Source organism: Anopheles coustani, chromosome 2, assembly GCF_943734705.1.
Source record: "Anopheles coustani chromosome 2, idAnoCousDA_361_x.2, whole genome shotgun sequence".
Classification (NCBI taxonomy): Eukaryota; Metazoa; Arthropoda; class Insecta; order Diptera; family Culicidae; genus Anopheles; species Anopheles coustani.
The window spans coordinates 3,665,336-3,690,035 of record NC_071289.1 but is presented as its reverse complement, the minus strand read 5'-3'; the positions used below and the strand labels follow the sequence as shown (position 1 = coordinate 3,690,035).

The window sequence follows — 24,700 nt, the reverse complement described above, 5'->3', positions numbered from 1 at the left end:
ATGCTGCGTGCAAAAGAAGGTGATAAGATACCGAAATATCTTCCGGGGTGTGACGCGTAATTTCCGGGTAGTAGACCGCAGCTGTTTACTATTCGGTTGTAGTTTCGCAGATGCTCTGCGATACGGAGGCAGCAATTCTACGAATTTTCCTTTATGTCGGCAACAGGTTCAAAGGTGTTTGAATGTGTTCAAAACCCGACGGTTGTTGAGAAGAATGAATCGTCTCGTTTAAATTCGTCTACTAGCGGGGATGTGGTTGTCGATAACGATTTCACACCACTTGAACCCCTACCCCTGCTTCTGCTGTTGAAATACCTCTAGCAGGTAACCTCATCGCATTTGGCTTAACAAATTGAAAAAAGCGAGGACTGCATCTTCTAGACGAGATGTTGTAAAACGATTAAAACGCTCATCCATTGGAAATCTTTCACACGCCGCCCAGCATCCATCACCTTCTTCTTCGAGGTAATCGGTTCTACCGGCCAGCCATCTTGGTTCCACTTTCTGCTGCAAAAGATGCGAAGGAGACCTCTCGACGCTTCCACCATCAGCATCAAAAACGTGTCCTTTTTTCCGACCCCGAAACGCCTCCTCTTTTCGCAAGAAATGCAGACCTGCCATCTCACAAACAGCTTGCAAACCGTTAATCGCGTTCGGCCGATTTGTTTTCCTTTACCTTCCGACGAATTCTAGAGGTACTGGAGGATATCGGTGAGCATGGTTGCGGTTCTGGCGGAGAAGGAGCTGCCGAAGAAACCAAACTCGAGCAAAGAGAGTGTTGCCCGGGTGTAAAGTAATCCATAAAACAATAGCCCTCGGGGGGGAGGTAAAAGGAAAGAGGATGTGATTTCGTCCACTTGAAGAGGGGCAATACTCGGCCGGGTTACAGGTGTAAAAGTGGAAAGATGCTGATCGGTTCAAGAAGATCACCATACCTCTATACCCATTACGCCTTCGAGGACGTACATAAAGAACGCAGGCTCATTAAGCTTCCCACACGTACGAGAAGAGAATCGCTGTCAGGTATAAGGCCCGCTCATCGAAGACTATACTTTTCAGCCAATAATCTCGGAAAAGGATCCATTTCGGGAAGTATACATCGATTCAAGTGGCTTCGAAGGATACTCGGATGCACTTGTTGCAAGCGGCGCATCTACAGGAGAAGAATGAAAGCCATGTTATCGTATCCTCTTTTACAACCACCTCCTTGAGCGACGATTCATATGTAAATTTTCTCTCTTTTATGACAAGGACACTCGATCGGAGGTACCTGCCAGGCGGAAGACTTCTGTTTACTGCCGCCGGAAAGAACTACATTTCTCTGTTTCCTTTTTACTTCTGCTTCTTTGTCGTTCTTGGTCTCCTTGCTCAAGTTATGTTGTGAATTATGTTTAGCTTCTTTTTTGCAAACAAAAACAGTTAAAAAGAAGTAGGTTTCTTGTTGTAACGGTCAATCTTTTGGAGCTTTCTCCATTTTCTCTACCGAGGAATGGCTTTTCCGCTGCATGTGCCGAATGGCCCGCCCTAAAAAGATCAGATACACTGACGGCACATTTGGTCTCACTTTCACGTCATTTCTTCCTCTTCCTCGAAAACAAAAAACGAAGCAACCCAAACATAACACAAAACATCTCCGCTGAGTGTTGCACTAAAGGCGACTGACTTTTTTTTGCATGTTTTCAATTCCGTTCATGTGTGCGCGCATTTGTTTTCCCTCACGAGTATGTTAGCATCGACGCGAGAACCGTTTTCTTTCGGCTTTCCTTTACCGATTCGTGTGTTGGTCTGTTGACCACATGGAAAAGAATGTGTTCTCATGTGGCGTGGGGTTTTGCGAAGGTACCGCAAACGAAAAGGAAAAACTGCATCATTGCCAAATAACTCCTCAAGCCACTCTCCGTTGCGCATATGGAGGTTCGCGAGTTGCGTCGAGTTGTCGATAGAAGGGCAGCGCGCACACCAACACAAATCCATCCATCCATCCATCCCAGCACCCTGGAGGGCCAACGAAACGGAACAGAAAGTCATTGGACGGAAACGGGAGGGAGGCGAAAAGAAAGGAAGCAGAAAATGCGCGCATGGCGAACGGAAGAAATGTGCCTCGCGAGGCACAAATATAAAAAGGGAAAGAAAGCGGCAACCGAACGGCGGTGGCCTCCTGTATGCAAATCGGAAGCGGCGAACGGGGAAGAAAAGCATGGAGCATGGGCTGTTCCGCCCCCGCCAAGTTCCTTCGTGGTTGAATTCCAAGAAAACCGTTCGTTTGCCGGACGATTTATTCTTCCGCCGATCGCTCTTTCTCTTCTTCAAGGCGCTTGCAACCAAACCCAAACCGGCAAGCTTGCAATAAACTGTGCAACATGCATGGTGCATTTGCTGAAGGCGCTTCTCTACCTTCTTCGTTTGCCAGCAATAGCTATGCATGCGTTTTAGTTATTACGGCAACGGTTGGAGATCATATTTTACCGATGATTTGCTTACATTAAGTTTGACCTACTATTTTCCAATCCGATTTTAAAACACTTCGTATCTCTTCCCATCCTATGATCTCAATTAGAATATTTCGAGTATCATTTTAATCGATACAGGAAGCGATGGCAGACCGTCGAGTCTGTGAAACTGTCCTGTCCTAAAAACGGCCCCGCAACCCGGATGTCGGGGTGGCATCTCGATTTTTGAGTTTTCTTCCCAATTTACAACCCCCTGCTCGGTTGTCTATCTCATCGTTTTCGTCTGACTATTGTTCTGTCATCAGTCATCAAGTCCCACCTCCAGAAACCGCCTCTTCTCACCCTGCGGAAGCAGAAGAAGAGGATGATGGTGTAGGGTTTGCAAAGGGGTTTACTGTTGGGAGAAGATGAGTAGGTTTTAGAAATGTGTTTACTAACCGATCTAGTCTTGGTTGTTTTTCCTGTTTGCAAGAAGAATTCGGCACCATGATGTGAGCTGTGGTTGAAAGTTTGGTTTTTTTTTCGTTCATCATCGCCAACATTTCTTCGTACATCTGTCAACAGGCGATCTGTCCGTTTAACCGGAATTCTATGCCTCATTTTATCTCTCTCTCTCTCCCCCCTTGTTGACAAAATCGATCATGCTGGCGAGGATACGAAAGCACGCGGTTCCGCATGCGACTCGTCGCGACAAACGACAAAATATCGTTTTTTTCTTGTCCTGCCACCCACCATCACGGTTCCCCCTTGCCATTTGGTTGCCTCTCCGTGACGAGACAATCTCATCAATCATAATTTATTATTCAAATGTACGCTGGCCGGAGCTTCTTCGTTGGCCGTCTGCCACTTGTCGCGGGGAACCCTTCGTGTATGTGGGTATTTGTATGCTTCCAAGATCACGTTAAGTAATCGATCGAGCCGGTGGAGTTGAAAACCGGCCGGGAAGGGTGGGAATATCACGGGCGTTTGGCTTCCTTCGCCCTATTGGGGGAAATATTTCTCATGGAGTGTGTGTTGATTCTGTTCTTTGTGCCAATTAAAACGGAGAATATTCTACTTCCATATCCCGTTTCCCTCCGTCGGGCGGAAGGAATCGCGTGTTACCATTTCCCGCATGTTTACGATGGTCCTATACACCATGGGAGGTTTAATTTTTTAACACTTCTTCCCAGACGTGTCATTATTTGCTGGTGATAATTTTTACTGCCTAACGTCGGTACCATCAACGCCGCTCGTGTTAAGCAATTGTTGGACACATGCAGGCGGTGGAAAATGTATGACTTTCTCTACAAAACAACAACAAACACGGTCAGTGTGTTGGGGTAGGGTGTGAGGAAGACTTACCTTTTCTGATTCCGGTGGAGCAACTTGTTGCAAAGTTTACTGTTTATTTGCTTTTCCGCCCTCTCTTTCGCTCTACGATTTTCGATATGTCTGTCTTTTACTCTCGTGTTCCACGGAAAAGTCCTTCGGCTTTGATTTCCCGCCTGTTGCCACTAGCAACAACGACAGGACGAACGGCCGACTCTCAGCGAAGGAAGGACGATGTGTTGTAGGTCGGGTTTTCTCCTCGCTTTTCTTCTCTCGTATCAATCTGCACACAAACACACGGGAAAACACCGCACGCCTCGTGTTGGGTTCGTGCTTAAAACAAAGCGGAAACGAAAAGGAAACCGCTTCCGAGCACGTTTATATTTTTTCCCCCTTTTCTCCTTTACTTCGCTTTTCCGCTGCTTGGGAAAATCAAAACATACCACGCGGTGAAGAAAATGCGCGCGCGAAAATCGGAAACGCACACACACACACACAGACACACGCACACAGGTGGCACGTACAACTACTCTCTCTTGCTCAAGATGCTTACTCTTCTCTTGATGCACCACCGACACTTGTTTTTTTTTCTTCGGTTGTTTACTTTTATCCTCGGATCACTAGATTGAAGAAATACGCCGGGACGGTTTTGAGTAACAGAAGTTTCCACTCGGCGGAAAGAAAATGGAACTAGGGGAAGGAACGCGAACGGAAACGGAGCAAACCACACGAGCACGCACGCGGGGGGGTGGGGCGGAAAAAAAGTTACGGCAACGGAACGGAATAAAAACGGCGGTTAAAATCGCGGCGCCGTGGTGCTGTACTTGTGTGTGCCGGTGTGTTCGTCGCGTATGTGTGTCAACAGTGTCGATTAGTAGTGGCGGCTACGGTGGTGGCGATGGCAGTCGGCTTCTGTTCCTGCTTCCGGCTTTTCGGTTGTTTTCGCTGTTCACCACCGGCTGGCGTGTGGATCATTTTTGCTGCTGGTTTCCGTTTTTTCCTCGCGGTTTCCGCGCTGCTCGGTTCGGTGTTGTTCGCTTTTCCACACTACCACACTGTGCCTTTCCGGGCCTCCGGGGTGGAGGACGTACACTTTTTGAAATGAGTATTCCACGGGTTGATTTCCTTCAATATCCTCCGTTTGTCACGGACACTTTAATCACTCTTCTTTTCACCAGGAAACGCGCCTTTAAATCTTGTTGTATTCGAAAAAATGGACACTATTGAGAGGTCGTACACATTTTGCACAGAATTCAATTGCATTTGTAACTCGAGCACAAGCACACTTTGCCTTTCCCAGAGGAATGTTTTTTTCCCAGTGAACAGTCTCTTTAAAGTGTACTTGTTGTTAGTCGCGGGATTCTTCTCAGTCTCCGGAAGATGGAACGCTACTAAATGGCGGCTCGCTGTCACTGCGTTTTCGGCACACACTGTTTGCCGTTCGACAGTTGACACTTGACACCGGCAAATATATTTCCTTCCGTATGCGTCACGCGGCAGCGGCGGCGACGGCGGTTTCCGGGTTCCGTGTGTATTCAGAGCTACTACTGCGACGACCGACCAACACCAACGTGTCTCGCAGCGTCGTCTTTGCGGCGTTCTCGAGATGTTTGCCCGAGTGGAGTCCGGCTTTAAAACCGGTTTACGCTACTTTTTCCTACGCCCGGAACCGACGACCACTACGGCACTCTGCCGTCCGGATGCGATAGCGTTTTGGTAGCTGATGTTAATCCGTCCCAAACCCGGAAAGAAAGGTAACACTCACTCGCGGAAGCACAACACACTACGGACTGCGCCGACTTTCGGTCGTTGGCCAGCTAGAGCCCTTTTGTTACACAAACGATCCTCGCTACTATAGAATTGCTGATGATCCGGTCCACTACTATCAGTGTTTGGTAGTACAGTTTTCTGTCACTGGTGTTTTGCGTTTTTCTATCTCTTGGCGAAACGTCGGACCCACTTCGATGGTGCTGACGGGAATCGTTCTCGTTCTCCTGTTGTAAACTCGTTAGTACTTCTTAGTTCCAGTGTGCGGCTGCTACAGTACGCGAATTGAACGCTCCGTTCGTGTCGTACGCCGACGACACACCATCGACTACTGATCCGACTCGATTGAAGCGACCGTGCGACAAGTGGAAAAACGTGTCCGCCACTCTCGCTATCGGGGAGAGAGAAATTTCGAGTCGCTCTCGCGCTGTTGCTCGCGGAGTCTCGCGCTTGCTCTTTCTCCCACGCGCCGTCTTGCGTTACAGCGGTTACGTAGAACAGTGGGTTTCTCTTTTTGGCACACGCGGGATCAAGTGGATTCGCGAGGAGAGGAATTGTACCTAATCTCGCTCGCGTTTTATTTCTCAAACCGGCAGTGCGAGTGAGACAGCTCTATTAGGAAAAGATGAAGAAATGAAAAATATTTAAAATCCGTGCAATGTTTTCTTTAAAAACTACTGAAAATTTAAAAACCCAATTTCTGTGTCCAGCATGTTCCAGTTTCCGCCATTTTTTGTTTTTCGACTTTGAATTATCCTCATAACAGCGAGATCGTCATCCACGATCGCCTGCTCTTCGGCATTTCAGGTGCGTTTCATCATCAATCTTAGCAGAACGCTCGAGGAGGAGCGCCACGCTGGTTCTCTTCCCGGAACTGATTGTCCACGGTGCGCGAGAGGCGGCGGCGGTGCGCGAGTTCTTGCTTCCGCGTCGCGCTGAGAAGACGGAACGCGTGTAGGGCGGGGGGTTGCATGTGGCGACGGCGAAGATGACAACCGCCGGCGCAGGAGACGGCGTTAAAGAACGGCCGTAACGGGCCGCCCCGCGGAATCCATCCGCGCCGTATGTGCGCGCGTGTGTGTGTGTGTGTGTGTGTGCCGGACGGACGGGGAAAGGTGCACGAACGAAGGAGTAATGGCCGTTCGTTTCCGTGTACGGGTGTTTAAAAATAAATCGCACACACTTAACTGTGAGCGCGCCGCACACACGCGTTGGTGTTCGCAAGTAAGGCCGAGATCTCCACCGTCCGGTTCTTATGTCCGGGTTCGGTCCCGCGGCTTCTTCGCGATCGCGGGGCAGTATTAGAACCACCAAAATGTCGTTCATCTGTGACGGGCGGCACGAGATGCGAGTTCGCATAAAAGTTCCGCACTTACAGCGCTCGCGAAACCGGCGGATCAAGAGGTACGACGGATTCTGCCGGCAGGACAACGGGGTGAAGAAGGGCACGGTTACATGGTGGCGCTTTGTGATTACGAGCGCTGACTTTGATTTGTTTGGAGGCGTTAGAGCGAGCGAACGTCAAGCACGATAAGCGCGATCGACGATCCGAGCAAGCGAAAGGGAGAAAGTGCGCTGTGATAATGACGTTCGATAACTCGATCTGACTCAAGGCGCGTGTAAACTAAGGCAGTAAACTGCAGAAGACAAAAAACCATTTAATAACAGCAACAAACGCACGTACTAATCCACGACGAGCCCAGTGTGGCATGCGATCAACTACGCCTGAAGGTGTTTACAATTGAAGAAGATGGGCGCCTCCTTATTCGGTAATGCGTATGGCGTCGGAGGCACGCGACTGATTTATTAGAGTCGATGTAATTATTCAAATCAGATCGGGTAGATGCGCCATAATTGAAGCAACGATCGTTTTGAGCTGGATGACGGGTGGAAACGGCAAATATAACTGCAGGAAGATCCGCTCGTTAGAAGGTCCTTTTAAATATGACCGGTGAAGGGTTAAATGAGAATATTTTTGATACTGCATTTAATTTTTTTTTTTTTAATTTAAGTTTCTCTTCAACCTTTCATATCTTTTTATTAACATGTTCCTCAACTTCTCAGGGACTCTGGTCTTCATGTTCATCAACTTCATTCATTCTTAAAATTTCATCTACGTAAAAAAATCTTTTCGTTACATCCACGGTAGCGTAATATTGTTTCTGCATATTTCACGCGCCCGAGCAGATGCTACCTCAAACCAGCCGACAAAAAAGTACTTTGGGAAATTTTCCCACCATTTTCCATCCCCCTCCAAGACGGTTACGCTCAACGGTGGAGTCTGTGTTGTTTACTTTTTTAATGGGTTAAACTAAAGGAGGAATAGTTAAAATTTCCCAACGCACTACTTCTATTGTGCCCGAATGTCGCCTGGGGGAGACTCCCGCTGGATGCTGGAAACACGGAAAACGAAAGCGAAAAAAGTGTGTGTGGTAAATGAAATCCACTGCCCCAAATTTACATTTTGTTCCACAGGGTGTCCCAAGCACCACCTCTCCGCCGTCTCATTGACTTCTTTACCGGAGAAGAAGGATGAAAACTGTAGCGAAAATAAGAGTCGAGTGCCTCTAACTGTATGTGTGTATGTATGTGTATTTGGGGTGTTTTGCGAAACTTATGCCACCCCCAGACTCCCGCTTGCGCGGGGTTTACTATTGAATTACATCATTGGCCTATTACTAGCCGGTAAAAACGTGCCTTCCAACAAGAAAAAAGACCTGGCGGTTTCTCTTCCACCCATCCTCATCCGCACGGAGCTGGAATGTGGTGAGAAAAGTGTATCACTGGAGCTTATTTCCATCGCGGATGGGCAGAGATCAAAACCCAGCAAATGCAACCAGCTGTGCAAAAAGGAACTAATGTTTTATAAGAAATGTTACTTGCTTTAAAGTTTCCCAAATAAAAAGAAAAGGTAAGTAACGCTTGTAACAACCTTTTTCTGTTTACTAGGATCTGCTTCCATTCTTATTAAGTGCTATAAGTCAATTAAATAATTTTTGGAATATGCTCACATGCTGACGGCAACGTAACAACATTATACGAACAAGTCAGGTTAAGAAGGTACGTCGGTTGGGTGGAAGGTGGTTATGCCACTTCATGTTCGTTTCATGCTTGAGATTCTTTCGAAGACCGCAAAACACCACAAACACACACGCACTCACGTACCCACGCTCCACCAAAAGATGCACTTCTTCAGCGAGGGAGGGCGATGGAGGAGTATGCAACTGTCGATCGCATCGTAAAAATCCACCAACGCTGCGTAATGCAGTGACTTGTCCAGCGGTTTTCGGTTGCGTTTCTTCGGTTGTTGCGGTCTGGCTTTCTTCTTTCACCACCTTCCGCAGTTTCTTGCGCCGCTGACGGCGAGGGGAATGGATGGGAAAATGGTCGCCATCTTACGTCCACTCCTTCGCCCGCTCGGTGGGTTTGTTTGGGTTAGTTTTCGCACCCGCAAACTGCCCCCCACCCCACTGCCACCACCCGCCTCAGTTGATTATCAATAGTGGACGCTTCTTTCGGTTACGTTGGCAATGAAGCAGGTTCGTCTCGTCACTCCATCACCGTCGCTGCCGTCGTCGTCGTATTCGTCATCGCTGTGACCTGCAGTCGGCGGTAAGAACGTGTATAAATTATGCCTGACTTAATTACGCACCATTGCTTGCCGCCACCCGCGCCCATTCCGTTGCATATTGCCCGCCACCTACTCACTTTCACCATGGGAAAGGAGCAAAGCACGCTACGGTTTGCATAATTGCAACCCAGTTTCGTGCGTAACTCCCGATGCAGCCGCACGGCTCGCGTTGGAGTTCTTTTCCTGTACTGTATTGATATTTTTTGCGATCAGATGTCTTGTTCGAGTCATATAACCTTTCGTTTTACTGATAAGAAATGGATTAAAAAATCTGAAGAACGGTACAATTATATTGACATTTTCTGAGACAAACACAAGCACACAGTTTTGCCACAAACTCACGTCTTATTTAGCATCGAATGGGTCCTATCTTCCTTACATTTCGTGATGTTTATTTTTGTTATCTAAATGAGTTTATTGAAGTAATAATAGGATCAAAACGGTGTGAAATGATTCTTTATCCCCTTTTACAGTGATTCCATTTGTAGATACTCTTTAATTTTTTGCGGAACCTTGCAGCTACTTGCACCGAGGATGACGTGTGTTCCTGTTTCGCAATTCTCTTAAGGAAAACATCATTTTCCAATGATTTATGATTAAACCAGATAAGGTGATGTATCAATAAAATCTGTTAGTCTTGTAATGATAAAGGGATAATAAAAAAAACAAATACTAATTAATACATTTAATGTAATCGAGCGGGTGTCATTTTAAAATAATGGTTTCTAAAACACGTAAACTAATGTCACTATTAAGGTTGTAGAACACAATTGACCAAACAAGACAACAAAGTTCATTCGATAAACTATCATAAATCGTCACACGTGCGGCTCATGCTGCTATTGTTTTATAGTACAGTGTTCGCACGATACCTAATCACCTATCTTTACAGCTTTAGGAAGATACTATACGCCCCAAGCATGATCAGAGTTCAGTCTGCGGTAGCCAAACGTCTCGTTTCGATAACGGCGATGGCGTTTCCGGTCATTGCAAAACTGGACCTTGTTTCGAGCGTATTGGTTGGTGTTGCCGAAAAATCTCCCCTTTTATAGCTCGGTCAATCTTCCCGATGTGTGGCCGGAGGAACAGGGATCTCGGTATCTGCCGGAGGTGCGATATTTTTACAGGTATCCGCCAGGTTTCAGATAGTGGCTCTATTTTTGATCTATTGCTTTGCTCCAACGTCCGGATCGTCACCTTAAGGGGTGAGGTTTTGGAGTACGTGCGTTTGCTGCCTGCGCAATTATGGGATTTCCACAATGCACAAGATAGTCCCCACACACCGGCAGTTCCAGTTCCGTGTGGGGCATAAGCCTGCCGACCATAAAAGCCTCACTGTACTAAGTCCCCAAAATTCGGCCATACGTCAATTGGCAACGCGAATCTTATCGCTCGGCGTGGTGACAGATAACCAACATGTGAGGAAATAAATAAATAAAAGAAGGTGGCAGCAGCACCAACGGGAGCAAGAGTGGAAATGGTTTGTCTGGTAATTATGGCAGTCTGGACCAACACCCCCCTGGTGTTGATATCAGCTTTAAGTCCTGGGAGCTTATCGCGAAGTCTTTCAGCTCCCGGATGGTTCTCCGATTGGTCGCGTATTAATAATGATCGAACTTCTTTTTTCTGTGAGGGAGTGAAGCTTCAGCACGTAGTCAATCGATTCCATAAGTTTGGAAAGTACTCCTATACTAATGTATGACTGCACCAACTCTTGTAACTCACAAAGAGACTGTTAAGGAGTGCAGCAACGGTTTCAGAGGCCTTTCGAAAAGATAGCGAGTTCCTTACGCAACGCGTAAAAATGCGCCAACTTGGCCCAGTTGGTAGGATTGATCGGTATAGCTGGCCGACTGTCTTCCGGTAGTGGTGAAAAACCTCTGAAAAGCTAGAAACTCTCTCTCTTTCTCTCTCTCTCTCTTTCTCTCTCACTTCTGCGTTACCTCCAATGGTCTTCGAACGTCGAAAGAATTACGGCTTGTTCCTTTCCAACCATGGTGGAGATTGAGATTGGATTGGCCTTTCGAGAGCGAGGGGGGAGAGGGCACAGAATCCCCTCGCTGACCTGTGCCTCCGGTTTCCCTCCTACACATTCCTCCACACACGGTTGTATAATCCATTCCCGTACCGCAATTGGCAATTGTCTCTCCCTCGCCGTCGAAAGCATTCGAAGACCTTTCGATCAGTTTGATCGGTTACGGACCGAACTTTCTGCGCTCCTACGCCACCAACCAACCGGAGCCTGACTCTGCTTATGGGGAAGTAGGTGAAAGAAGCCCTGGTTCTCTGCAACCGCGGCTAGCTGAGCCCGCCAGGGACGCCTCACCACTTCCAGTTCGTGCGCTGTGCTGTGCAACGTGCTGGAACTTGTTGGTGATCCAACTAGCAGGTTACAAGGCAGCCCGACCGTTGAGTAACTAACCACCTATGAGGAGAGTGGAGTAGATTTTTCTCTTCACCGCACGCACGTTGGATATGCAATGCGAGGGAAATGAGGAAGTTACGGTTTGTGTAATCGTAAAGCATATGAAAGATTACGTTTTTACGGGTGGACTAGTTAGAGTAGGTTAAGCCATGGAGTCTATGGCAGTTAGAGTAGGTTGCAAGAAATCGTCCTTATAGGAGGTTTACAGGATCGAACAGGGTCATAGGCATAGGTGTTGGATAATTGATCAAACTATAAAGACTCTGAACAATGTCAACTCTGAAGTCAACAGAGTCTACCTGGTTTATTACTTAATCGGCATGCCTAGCCTCGAGACTCTTTTCTGATTTCGGATACAATCAGAGGCTCTTTTAACGTCCTATTCCCTCTTGGGCTCGCGGCTTCTTTGACCCACATAGACACCTATCCGGAGTCACTTCATTCGCTTCCCGGTTCCTATATCGCTTTCTTAGACACCATCCACGTGGTTGATCCAGCCTTGCATCTCCACTGCATATCGTTGCTACGATCGAAAACCTATGCCAGTTAAAGGTGGCGGCATCATTGCTGTTGTGCAATGTTTTGCAATAAAGGCAAACAGCTCCGCGCTAGAAAGAATGAATAAATCTTCGTGCTTCATCCATTTCCTGGTTTCCAGGCCCGGGACTACATTTACATGGACCGCGCGAAATGACGTCTGCACGATTCAGCAGTCCGGGTCGCCTTCGGAACGGAGCCTGCGAGGCCGACAAGCTTCAACAGCATCTACAGTTCCCTCCCTCGTGGCCCTTGTCTACCAGGCAAGCTTCCTTGATTCCTGTGTCCGCCGTTTGTACGGGATCGTTCAAGCGCTCGAGTAAATAAAAGTGAAAGTTCAAGCTCTCACAGGCAATCGACGTGGACGAGGCTTAAGCATGGGTTTAGCCTAGCGCCGTCTACCAGCGTTAGCCTAGATTGACTTCGCCACACTGCTGGATGGCAGGAACCAGGTGAACCCATGGGACCTAGATCCAGGAAGTAGGAATGCAAACGGTGGTACCTCCCAGTAGATGAAGGAGAAATGATGTCAATAGGGTGCCCTGTCGGATGTATGTCGTTCAATTTTGCTATCACGTGGTCCGGTTCCAACTTTCCATGACGTTGTTTCATTTGGAGTGAGAGAAATTGGCAATGACAGTGGTGGGCATTTGATTTAATTTCGATTTGAAAACTTGCAGCAATACGGAAGAAACTTCAAAGCCTTAAGAAGCAATAGGTATGATGCAATTCTCTTAAATGGTACATTTGACGAAACCCACAAAATCAAAAAGTGTTCGTGCGAAATAGGAAACTCGGTCAGCCTGAACTGAACAGCGTGCTGATCTGCAACACCTCGCACTGTGCCATGGGATATTCGGCGAGCGTCTACGGCTGTGACATAACCATATTTCGAGTAACTTCAATCGAAGCCCCTGGGGGCCCGGCAGGGCCTTAAGGCCTACTCATATTTTCCTTCCTTCGATTTTCGCTTCTGTTTCCATCCGCTCGCTGCGGACCGGGGGATACGCCATACGGAGTTGAGGCGAAGCAGTCGGTCGATCGAGGAAAATTATGTAATGATCAAATCGCTTATTTGTATTACAATTCATCTTCGATTTTGGTTTGCATTTTTGGGTGCTTACGGTGCGTATAAGTGTGTTGCTGGGTATTTTCTTGGGCAAGTCGAAGGTAGGGAGGAGGTTTTGCTGTACGAGTGTTTACGAGAGTTTGCCTGTTTTCCATTTCAAATTTTTCACTCAGTTCGTCACTTCGCGGTGGGTTTTCGTGTGCCTCCTTCGCCATGTTCCGTTTCTCTTCGAAACCTCGCCCGGAGTCTGAAGTGGAGAAGCTTGAACGCATTTTGGACTAAGATTGTGGCTCCCATTTTGAGCTTTGTTTTTGACTTATTTCTTCTCGCGTTGTTGTCTCGATGGTTTGGTCTTGTTACCTCTTACTGCGTTGGTCTGTTCCGCTTTTTTTGTTTGTTATCTTCGGCGGGCTGGAGGGGGGCTTTCGTCTGTCGCACACTTGCATGCGCAGGTGGTGATCGAGCTGGCAGCGAGCGATTGCGTAACCGGCATGAATTTTAAAAATCTTCGAACGAACGGCAGCGAATCGGACGGATGGATGGATCGGACGAGGACGAGGACAGTGAGGGAAATGGCGCCATTTTACTGGGTCGGTTACGCTCACTGGGAAGTGTCGGATTCGGGCAATTACTTTCGCGGTACAAATCGGTTACGATTGCACCCGCGTGCAGCAGCTCTTGTGACTGTTTCGGACGTTTTTGGAGCACACTGTTTTTTTTTTGTTCCCATCTCTTCTCATCTCAGGTTGTACGAATTTGTTGTCGGCCCAAGTTTTCCTCGCAGAGGGTGTTTGTTGGCAGCAACTTGACGAATCAGTAAATTCGTGCGTAACGCAGCCAGGAACAATCGACGCTTGGCACCATTTGTACGAGCGGTAGACACATCTTTGGTCTTCATTACGCACATTCACATTATGTTGCGCTTCGACGCGGAAGGATTCGGAACATTGGGCTGGTAAGTGTTACGCAGTAAATAGCGTCACATTCCACGGTTTCCGAAATGGTGGAATCGCAAGTAATTGCATTCGGCAGAATCACTGGGTCATTCTTTTCCATGGATGGATTCAGCGGGCCCTGTACAAACATGTTTGCAGGTACAAGTCTGTCAACTACATAATCGAAATTACAGCAATCCCTTGCACACATCAACGCGTGTGGGAAAGTACATTCAGCGTAGATTGTCTTCCTGTTTTGCCGGCTTGACAACAATATCTGGCTGCAGTTATCGGCTGCCCGTTTTGAGCAATGCATTCTCCAACACTCTTCTGGGAGCAAGTACTCCCAAAACGGGTCTACCCAATGCCGTGGGCGAGGAAGGATGACGTCGCAATCATTTCACTTTTCACTTGCCGCCAGCAGAAAAACAGCAAAAGCTGTCCGCTCTAAGCTTCCGCGACGAGGAGAGGGACTTCCAGGGGGCTGCATAACCACCCAGTGCCTCGGGTGATTGCCGTTGTGGGTCCACGTTGTGGGTCCACGGAGTGTGCCGGAGTCGGCGCAAAAGTGGGTCAGCAAAGCTGCAGAGCGAGCGGCGGCGGCCCATCGCCGAAAGTAGAAAGAGCAGAATTTCTACTTACTTCACTTCCACCTCTCCCTCACGTCGGTGTCGTTGCAGTTTTCGGATCCGATCCGGTGGAAGGGAAGCGGACGGACACGCGCCGAGTGGTGGTTATGTGATGCACACATAACCGGTGTGGAACTGCGCCATAGTCGGGTTTGGTGCTGCCGTTGCTGCGGTGGGGAAAAGGTCTATGGTCGGTGTTACGGGTGGCGGGTAGAGACCTCCTGGGTCTCTAGCTTGTGAAGTCTCGTAGTTCCTAAGGCTTGGGCCGGGAGATAGCGAGGAGAGGGTGACAATCCTGGGAGTTCCGACATGGTCCGTGACGTGATCCTCGCCCCGATAGGAGCCCCACGCTTCTCGAGCTTGATCCGGTGGACTGCACCGCGACGGTGAGGATCTTACGTAATCTCCAGTCTCCGTGTGCTCCTTCTTGGAGCGACTGGAAGCTCGAGTGCAGGTAAGCGCCAGCGTCGTCGAAGCAGCGACAAGAAGAACGTACAACTTACTACCATCGCGCGCCACCATCTTCTCGGTTCCAAAGCAGCAATGCGGGCCTTCCACAGCCCAACGGCAGAAGGGAACATTAAACCCACAGTGGTGATGACATAACTATACGCCGTAGTATCGCGCAAGACTCTATACCTGCTCCCGCCTATGTTGAGGTCTGCCGGAGAGGAGAGTCTGGATCGCAAAAGGGCTTCACAAGCGTCGGACAAAATCAGGAAATGAGGCTTCTACAGCTTTCGCTCTACCGTTCCCTTCTCTCCTCGACTGCTCACCTTTTCCCGCTTCTTTTCCATTATGTGCCGGAGGAACCGAATATCGGACCGAACCGGTTTAATGTTTTGGACCTATCGCGCCGCAGAGATCGGCTGGATCGGGGTTCCTGTGTCGCACTTTGTGGGTTCGGTTCGTGAAAGGTTTTTGGTGGAAGACCGTCTCCTCAGGAATGGTTTTTGTGGTTTTTTTTCTACTTCTCTCGCAGCCACCGGTGATAGTATGAACTTTCAGGCCGCATGGATGAGAAAAACTTCACGAGAAGTTTTGGTGCAGTTACAGCCCGAACCGAACAAAGGAGAATCCCGAAACTCCAAATTGTTCCTACTCCGGGATGGAAAGATCACCAGCGGAGGAACAAACTTGCCTCACTCTGTTCGGTAAAAGTTGTCTATCAATACTTTCATTCTCGTAATTGTCTTCGACGTTTCCGAAGCGGGTTCAACTCCACCATAAAGCAACGGTCGATTCGGAATCGTGAACGCTCCGACGGTCGATTGCGCAGGAGCGAAGAATTTATGTAAAATTATGCATAATTATCGATAATTATGTGTGCTTCAGTTCGACCGTAGCTGGTTCCTCTCGGTAATCTTGTGGCCCGTTCTTGTGGCAGGGTCCGAAACCCCGGACCGCATCTTCCAGAGGAACAAAATCGTTAATCTGGACATCTTATTCTTCCCTTTTTAAGGCGCATGGAACGTCATATCGCCACCTGGAGCCGAACGATCGTATCTTCTCCATTTTCTCCACCCGAAAAAAGTGGGATCAAGTGGAGCAAAGTAGGTGCTGCCCTGTACCGGTGTGCAATTATCGATTAGTTTAACCTTGCTCGTGAGAGTGCGAATGCAGATAGGGTTCGGTTCTTTTCGCCTTTTCTGGCGCCATTTCACCATGATCTGGAAGGCCAGTGATTTGAACTGGTTTCACTCATCCCAACAGTTCAGTTCTCCTAAAGCTTTAGTGAACCTTGCTTGACTAACGCCCAACGGGAATAATTAATCTTCATCTTGGGCGATCTGGCAGCCAGGCTCTTTGCCAGGGCCTTTTAGTTTACATAATTCGAAAAGCAAGATAACGAAATTGCCCATCGAAAATCGTTGCTCCCTGTTGCTGGTCCGGCGGGTGAACTATTAGTTTCTAGAAGTCGATATACAACCCAAAACGGTTAGCTTCCAGAACGGCAATAAACGTTTTCGCGTGCTATGGTTCCTGGAGGTGGGTTGGAGGGCGATAGGCGGTGGTAATTACAGGTTAGGTGATGTTTCCCAAAACACCTCGGTGGGCCTTCTTTCGGGAATAAGCATGCGTTTACGGCATGAGGTCAATAAACTAACTGGCATTTAAAGTTTCAATAATCTGGCGCGCTGTGGATTGCCATACCCGATCTGGAGAAATAGAGTAGGGAAGATCCTACTTGCGATTTTGAGATTACTCAATCAACGATTCTGTTGAACGTGATGCTCGTTTATTCGTATTTCGTGTTCTAGCAATGTAATGTAAAGCAATTTATGAAGGCTGTTGTTCTTACATATTTGGAGTTTAGGTACGCATCAGCGGCTTGAATGCACCGTGGAAAGGGACCGTTTGTTTCGTTAAGCACGCAATAGATCAGTTGAACACACAAGCTCGGTTCATAAATCGAGCGTTCCAGCGGTGAGCGGCTTAAGATTTGTTTGTTATTGCTTCGATTTGAGTGGTCCCGTTTTGCCGGTGCCGGGACAAGTTTTCCGCTTCAATCGTACCGCGCGCGCCACAGGAAATGGTCCAAACGGTTCAGGTCGCTGCCGGACGATTTTCCTCCCCCTAGGCTCAGGCCAAGTCCGCTGGTCTGCTTGGAGTCCAATCCTAGCATACCGTAACGGCTGTAATCAAAATATAACGAGCCATAAGGAAATGATCATTAGCTACCGTTTGATCGTGGCCCTGGCGTTTCGTTTCGGAGGGAATTGCTTGTTCCCGGCTTGTTCCACACTCCACCTTTCCACCCCCCCGAGGGCGATCCGAAAAAGGGCGACAAAGACGCCTGCTTGTTCCGTAAGCGTCAGTGGATGTGCGCCACACATTGGTCCGGTTTTGGGTTCTTGCTGGCCGCTTCCAAATTCTCCCCAAATTTCCTCCATCCTAAAGCGGGCGTCGGACACGCGGCGTTATTACTCATGGGCGATGGCGCGATCGACGTGATGAAATCATCTTACTGGCTGGAACGTGCCAGAGGAAATTGCGGCCGCTTATGATCCAGCTGGCTGACGCGCGGGTCGGGTTTCGGAACGAGTAGAGATTAAAATAAAACACACACGCACACTCGCCCATTTTGGGATGCTGGTGACGACGTTGGGACTCAGTCCCTTGTGCGTGTTTACCACCCGATATCGTTGGTGATTGTGAGTAAGCCTTCTAAGACTTGCGTCTGTCCGTTCGGTGTATGATTCATCATCACTCACTCGCTTACGGGTCCGTTTGGTTTAGCAAAACCCAGCGTCACTCCACCCCTCGGCCCTTGACCAGTTAGTGCGAGTTTTGCTTCTCTGTCAACCGAGCATAACGTAGTTTATGCTGCCTGGTACGCGCACTGCTCGAGACTCATAATTAAAATGGAAAGAACCGTTCGGTGGCAAAGTGCCGCTAGGCTGTTCGATGCGTAACGTAGGCGAAGATCGTGAAGGTTGCGTACCTCCGGGGTATGCGAACCGCTGGCACTGCACTCAATACACCATCGAAAGTGCCCGGAGGAGTGCAATGTGCAACAGTGCAACATTCTTACCGCTTCGTAACGGCAATAAACATTCTGGTAACTCTTGTCTCTTCTTGTTTTTAGAGAATGAACACATAAGGAGATTTTTGAAGAAATTTGTTTGGATATAGTTTAGAATTTGTCATGTAACCATGATTCAAGCTTTTAAGAACTAAGACATATGGATGTTTCTCCTTTATCGCACGCAGTGAAGAAGTCCACCAGATGTCTTAATTCACTGCTCTCTATCATGCCCTTAAAAGCACAAAGCTTGAAGTCGAGACATATGACTGCAGGACATAACATCATTACCAGCTATCGGAAAGAGAGCATATTCAAATGGGGATTCCCTTTGGGGATCACGTACGCCATGGTGATGACGAGCTTCATCGCTACAAGGCTACCGCAAATGACTTGTTATTACACGCAACTGCGTGGTCTTTATTTTTATTCCTTCCTATCATCTGGAAAGCAGCGCCGTGTATGAAGACGCGATTAAGTGTTAATCAGCTCGGGTCCTGAGAAAATCGCATTGGCTCCTTGGTGACTTTGTCATCTGTTGCGTATGGCTTGGGATGTTTCGACATTTTGTTTTGATATCTTGAAGTTTTTGGTTTAGAAAAAAATGCTTGTATCCCTGAGTTGGATATTACGTCTTATCTTTCGTCCTAAAAGAATCTTTTCAGTCGGAAGATTCTGCGTTCTGAAGGGAATCAGTGTCCGAACCTTTCTGTAACCTATTGTGCACCCACAAAACTACGCAGGGACACGGGCAGACTTGTCCTTTCTTCACCGATGCCTCCAGCTGGAACTCGTCAACGTGCGTCACTTATGGTAACACGATACCTCGGGCAATCTTCGCGATCTTTGTTTCCTTCGGGGACGAAAGAGATCCCTGGCACGAGGGGGAGCACAATGTGCGAGGATCTTCTTTACGCCCATTTTCCGTAGCTTTTATCTCCCAAATCGTATCATCCTTCCTGTCCGGCGACTTCGATTGTACTTTCCAAAGCGTCCCGCCTGTGGCGAGGACATCCGATTCCTTGGTGATATTGTGTCTGGCTGCGGAAATTCAATGCCCAGCTCCCGGCGCACAGCGGGCACGCTTCATCGCGGAAACTTTTCGGGATCTCGGTTGAGACTTCTGGTTGGATGAGGTTTTCTTTGGAGGACCTCCGAGAGACCCTTGTGAATAAGATCTTCGAGAGGAAAACAATTTGGCACATTCCAGCGCTGTCCGAGGTCCGTGCTCGATTTTGTATGGCTTACTTTATTATGGTTTTGCGCGGGAACAAAGCCAACAGAACATCTCAGAATAGATCGCGAAAGACGCCAACAAAAAACTCCATGAACAAATAAAATACGATGTAGTTTCGACTCCAATTGTCCGACCATCATCATCATCATCATCATCATCATTGGCGTGCGGTGGATGGCGAGGTCCAGGATTTGTATTTATGGTGAAGCTGTAGCTTAAAAAAATGGGAACCTCACAAGTAACCTCCGACAAAGGACGACCCGACCGTAGGAGATGCAATAAATGGAGTCTTGAATACGGGCGGCGGTTAATTATGCGCACATGTTCCCTGTCGACCCGCATGAATGAAGAGGAGTTCACCGGCTCCGTTCAATTGAACAGGTAATACGATGCATTTTCCTTGTCTTGGGACTCCAATTTCGGCACGGCAATCCGTTTTGAACGGTCGTTCTGCAAAGTACACGTGGAATTGCAGAGTTTTCGGCACGAGCAGGTGTTCAAAAATCGCGTTTTATTGGGCAGACGTCCCACCGTCCTACCCCACCACCCATAAGCCACCCGCTTTCCTTTCCCGAACGCATTGCAGTTATTTCCGTGTTAATCATCATCTCGTCTTTCAGCGCGCACGCTCGTTGTTTCGTCTTTTGGTCGACCGAAAGACTGCTGCCCCGAAGGAGGAAGATGGAGACGCCAGAGTGATGAATCTTCCGCGGCTCGTTGGCTTCACGTTTACGATTTTGCGTCTCAGATTTGATTTTTTCGTTCATGGCTATCACCATTACGTCGCTCTCCCCGGTTGGGAGTGACGCAATGGAGGGGCCGCCCGATCTTTGGGGAGGTGATTTTGTGCGTTTAGTACGACTCGAGGGGGAAATTAATATCTTGGTGAAGGAAACGTTCGAAGGAAAAATAAAACTGTTTGCCTCCGCTGGTGTTTGGAAAACTAAGATCATTGCCCGTGAAAGGGACATAATGATATTAACTTTTAGCAATCAAGAATAGGTTCCGTATAGGATGAGTGGAGGTATTAGAACAAAATAGGTGTAAATAGTAGGAATAGTTGAAATCAAATCTTAGAAATGAATGATGTGTGATCATCGATTGATACAATCTTTCAATTTCGATCGAATTATACAAGATAAGGCACAAGAAGGCTTTCAGTTTCAATTTACGAAAAAACGTTAGGTACCCCACAAAAGCTGTCAATATTTGCACATTCATTTAGTTCCGAAAGTACTTCATTTGCGATTCTTATACTCTGAAGGGGGGCTCTCTTCAAAATCAGGAAATCCTTTGTGTGGATTTGTAAAGTGTGATATACCACAAATACGCCCGAGAGAAAGTGATCCTATCATCGTTCCGGACAATCTGCGGCAACAGATTGCTGGAGGATTCATAATGCACCGGATAACAAAACACACCCTGACGGAGAACAATTGAGTTCAAGAAGAAGGCCCACAGAAAAACAATAAATCCATCGTTGGTGGGTTCTCGCGTCCCGGAGATCACGAAACGTCGAGTGAAATCTGGACTCCACAGGAAATTTCTCGGGTACAATCGTCACCTCGCATCGTTGGTCTCCCGCTCCAGAATGGCGGGCGGATGCAGTTCCATTTCGGTAATGCATCGTTTCCTCTTCATCTCCCACGGTGTCCAACGCACGATGTTGGTGGTGACCTGTTTTCCGTTCCACTACCCGAAAGGTCCTAAGGAAACGCACCGTTGGAGCGTTTTCCGGAAAAGGAAAAACAAAATTCTGAACGATGTGACATTTTACCTCCGATCCGATGGTTGCGCTCGAAAGGGAAGGAGCGAAAAAACTACCCCCCGCTAGACGGGCCGCGAGCGCGTGATTTTTCGAAACCTTCCATCTCGGGTCGCTCCGTGGGGTAGGAAAAACTGTGTAGGACTGCACTTGCATCACTGCGTGAGCCGTTCCTGGGTGAGTATGTGTTGTCTGGTTGAAGAACGACCGCATGCACAACATGTGCATCGTGTTCGGATGGAAAGGAAACTGTCAGTTTGAATCACACACATGGAAGGTTACGAAGGGTGACGCTGTAGGAGGAACAGGGAGGTGTAAAATTCAAAGGAGCAAAAGCGAGAGGAATGAAAATATTCGTTTTCAGTGATTTCTTTGTTTCCTTCCACCACATTCTAGCGGCTTGGGTTGGGTTGGACTAAAGGAAAATTCACTAGAAAACAAACAATCTAGTTGTACTCGGCTTCTTCCTCCCTCAAGGAAGGGCGATATGTTGGTAGGGTCAAAGGGAAGCCAGCCTGGCGTCAGGGATGCACTGCTTGGCGGGAAATTTTGTGGCAAGTGTGAAATGAGATGGAAAATCTAGTACAAAAAATCTCTCGGTATTGAATCATCTTGCGACGGAAAAAAGGTGTCATATTCGAGTAGGAAAGAAGTCGATGGTGATGGAGATGGACTAGGGAAAATAATAAACAAAACATGATAGCGAGTTCAACCAAGACCAATTCGGTTTTGAGATGCAGGGAAAACAACTCTCGCAAAATAAAAACAAAATTGCAAGGTTGTGTGTGTTTTGGTAAGCTTGTATTATGTGATTGTATATGATTCAGGGTTGAACTTTTCGCATCTGGAAAGTGCATGCACGTGCAGTGATGCGTCGTTCCTCCAGTCTTGTGTGTTCGTTTTGTTTTTCTGTCTCATTTAACGAATTTCTTCCTACTCTTCTCCTCGGCCAGGATTTGTTTGCATCCTTCAAGTGAGGAAAAGTGAGGGTAAATGCTATGAATTCTGCATTTTGCGGTGAGGAATTTTACGCTCAATGTGTCATGCATTATGAAAATTAAAATATTTATGTGGACAAAAGCGGACGGAATGGTGACGCTGGTGGTCGTGACGGTGGAGCAGCTCACAGGAAGTTCCCGCTGCCGCTTTCCTAAGGGAAAGTTAATGGAGATGTTGAAACAACGCGGAGCGACAGGATTCTGCCAGGTTACAAAACAGGGCCAGAATGTCAATAGGGTTGAGCAGAAGTGTCATCATTCGGTCGTTTGGAGGAACGAGAGTGAAATGGAGTTTTAAAAGGGCAGGTCGGGTGGATGATGGAACGAGCACCAAATGGTCTCAAGAGTCGTCAATTTATGGAAACCGCAACTGTCTCCTCGTGAAAGATCATTTTCTTTTCCTTTAATGAACTCATAATTTCCTTAACAAATGTTTCATGCAACGAGTCGAATAATTTTTTGAGTCAGTCAAGAATAATAAGTCATTAGCGAAATGTGATGATGAAAATATGCTTTCAACATGTTGCAACTAACTCGGAAAACGGGTGCAAAAGAATCTCCAAGTGCATGAAACTGCAGTTCGCCGGTAAAGGATGCGTGGGGTATCGCACTGGGAAAGACGCGAGGGAAAGAAGCGACAGAAAAACAAGAAAACAAAACTGACAACAAGGTAAATAATGGCAACCCCCACCGAGAATCGAGCTGTGAGTGAGCAAAAGTATAAGATGCGAAAAAAACATTGGTGTGTGTGTTCTACAGCATTTTCATCCATGTTCCATAATATTCCTCGCCATCCCCATCACGCGATGATTCTGAAGGGGACAGAGTGAGGGGACAGATTGAAGACGGGTGCAAGGGACGGAGTGCGTCGATGAGTGAGTGGAAAACCGCGCCATGCACGCGGCCTCGAGGCGTGGTTTTAAGTGGTCCCCAGCGGGGGGGTTTTCCCTCGGTGTGGCATCTTCATTAACGCCACTTGCGTGACGGTTGTCTGGCACATCACGTATTATGCGTGTGGTGGTATGTGGCCGCAACTTGACGATTGGGACATCAGCTTCCGAAAGGGAGTCCTATTTCCTAATACGTCAGAAATCATGCCCTCGTCAGGGGTTTTGGGGAATCTAATCTGGGATACTATTTAAACAAATGACGATTTGTGAATGTTTTTCGAGCTTTCTCCGTTCTCAGGGGGAAAAGATCACATGCAAGCAAGAACCATCACCATGCATACTGTGAAGGCCAAGATCAGCGCGTCTGAAGTGCTGTTGTTTTTCTGTTTGATTATCTACCATTTTTGGCAGGTTTTCGGTGTGTCCTCGGTTAGCTCGAGTGTGGAGGTGAATGAGTTTACAATACACCTCGTAAAAGGTACTCGAAACGGAAACCCTCGGGGCTCAAGGCAACACTCGATAAGACTCTGGAACAACACCAGCGACGCGGGATGACTTGTAACCCCCGCTGTCCTCTCGAGAGTACAATGTCGGACATTGTGCTGCAGGTCCTCTTTCCGGGGACGCGTCCTTTTTCCGCCGGGAGTGTTTTACTTTTGTCCCTGAAGCCCCTGAGGAGGTCTCTACCTCTACCTGGGTCCTATGGTCCTTTTCCATTCCGCTCCTAGCGAGCATTATCTGCAGTAATCAGTCAGTCAGTCAGTCAGTTCGGGTTGAGGTGAGATCAGGATCGCCGGATGAAAAGGACACTTTTCCAAAAACACGGCCCAAAGGACGTCCGCTTTGTTTTATGGTTTCTTGGCAGCCTTTTCGCTATCGCTGGAAAGAAAATAGGCAAAGTGCGACTTCCTCTTTCGCATGTTTCACGCACCGACAGTCAACTGATACTTTAAAAGATCCGATTTGCAAATCGTTTGTTCGGTCGGTTGACGGAGTTTTCCTTTTCTAGAGTCTTTCTCTGAATAAAAGAATCAACGTGAGGTCGCTGTCTCGTGTAGAAAACATAATGTTCGATAATAAAGAAACTTTGTTTATGTTTAAGGTATGTTGGAAGAGTTTTCCGTTCCCTAAAACAGAACAATCAAATATGATATGAAGTACGTGGACATGATTCTTTCGGGTGACAAACATCCAAACAAAGATGATGGTACTTCAACTGCTTCCCTGTACGCCATTATGCATACACCTAAGTAAACCGTAATGCAGCGTGGGTTCGCGATTCATGGTGGCAAAGGTCGCCAAAGTGTTGTGTTTCGTGTGTTTTGTTTACCATGCCACGACGTTTGGAAAGTTGAGCGAAAACTCCCTGCCGGAGGAAGCGAACCGTTTGCAGCTCTCCAAACGAAAGGGTGTCATAAAAATGTTTCAGCTGCCCGACCGGAAAACCACCCCGAAACCATAGTCCATCCATCGCTCGGAGCGAGTCCTTTTTTGACAGAACCTGCGGGCGAAAATGTATTTTCGGATCGA

At 47.7% G+C, this 24,700-nt stretch overlaps 1 protein-coding gene across 1 annotated transcript in view; it reads right to left on the bottom strand.

Annotated features, from left to right (window-relative positions):
• LOC131266849 (ets DNA-binding protein pokkuri) overlaps positions 1-4,357 on the bottom strand; it is a 40,185-nt gene extending 35,828 nt beyond the window's left edge. Inside the window, exon 1 of the mRNA XM_058269512.1 lies at positions 3,795-4,357. The gene's annotated coding sequence lies outside the window, so the exon portion shown is untranslated. The remainder of the gene's footprint in view (positions 1-3,794) is intronic.
• Positions 4,358-24,700: the final 20,343 nt, after the last annotated feature.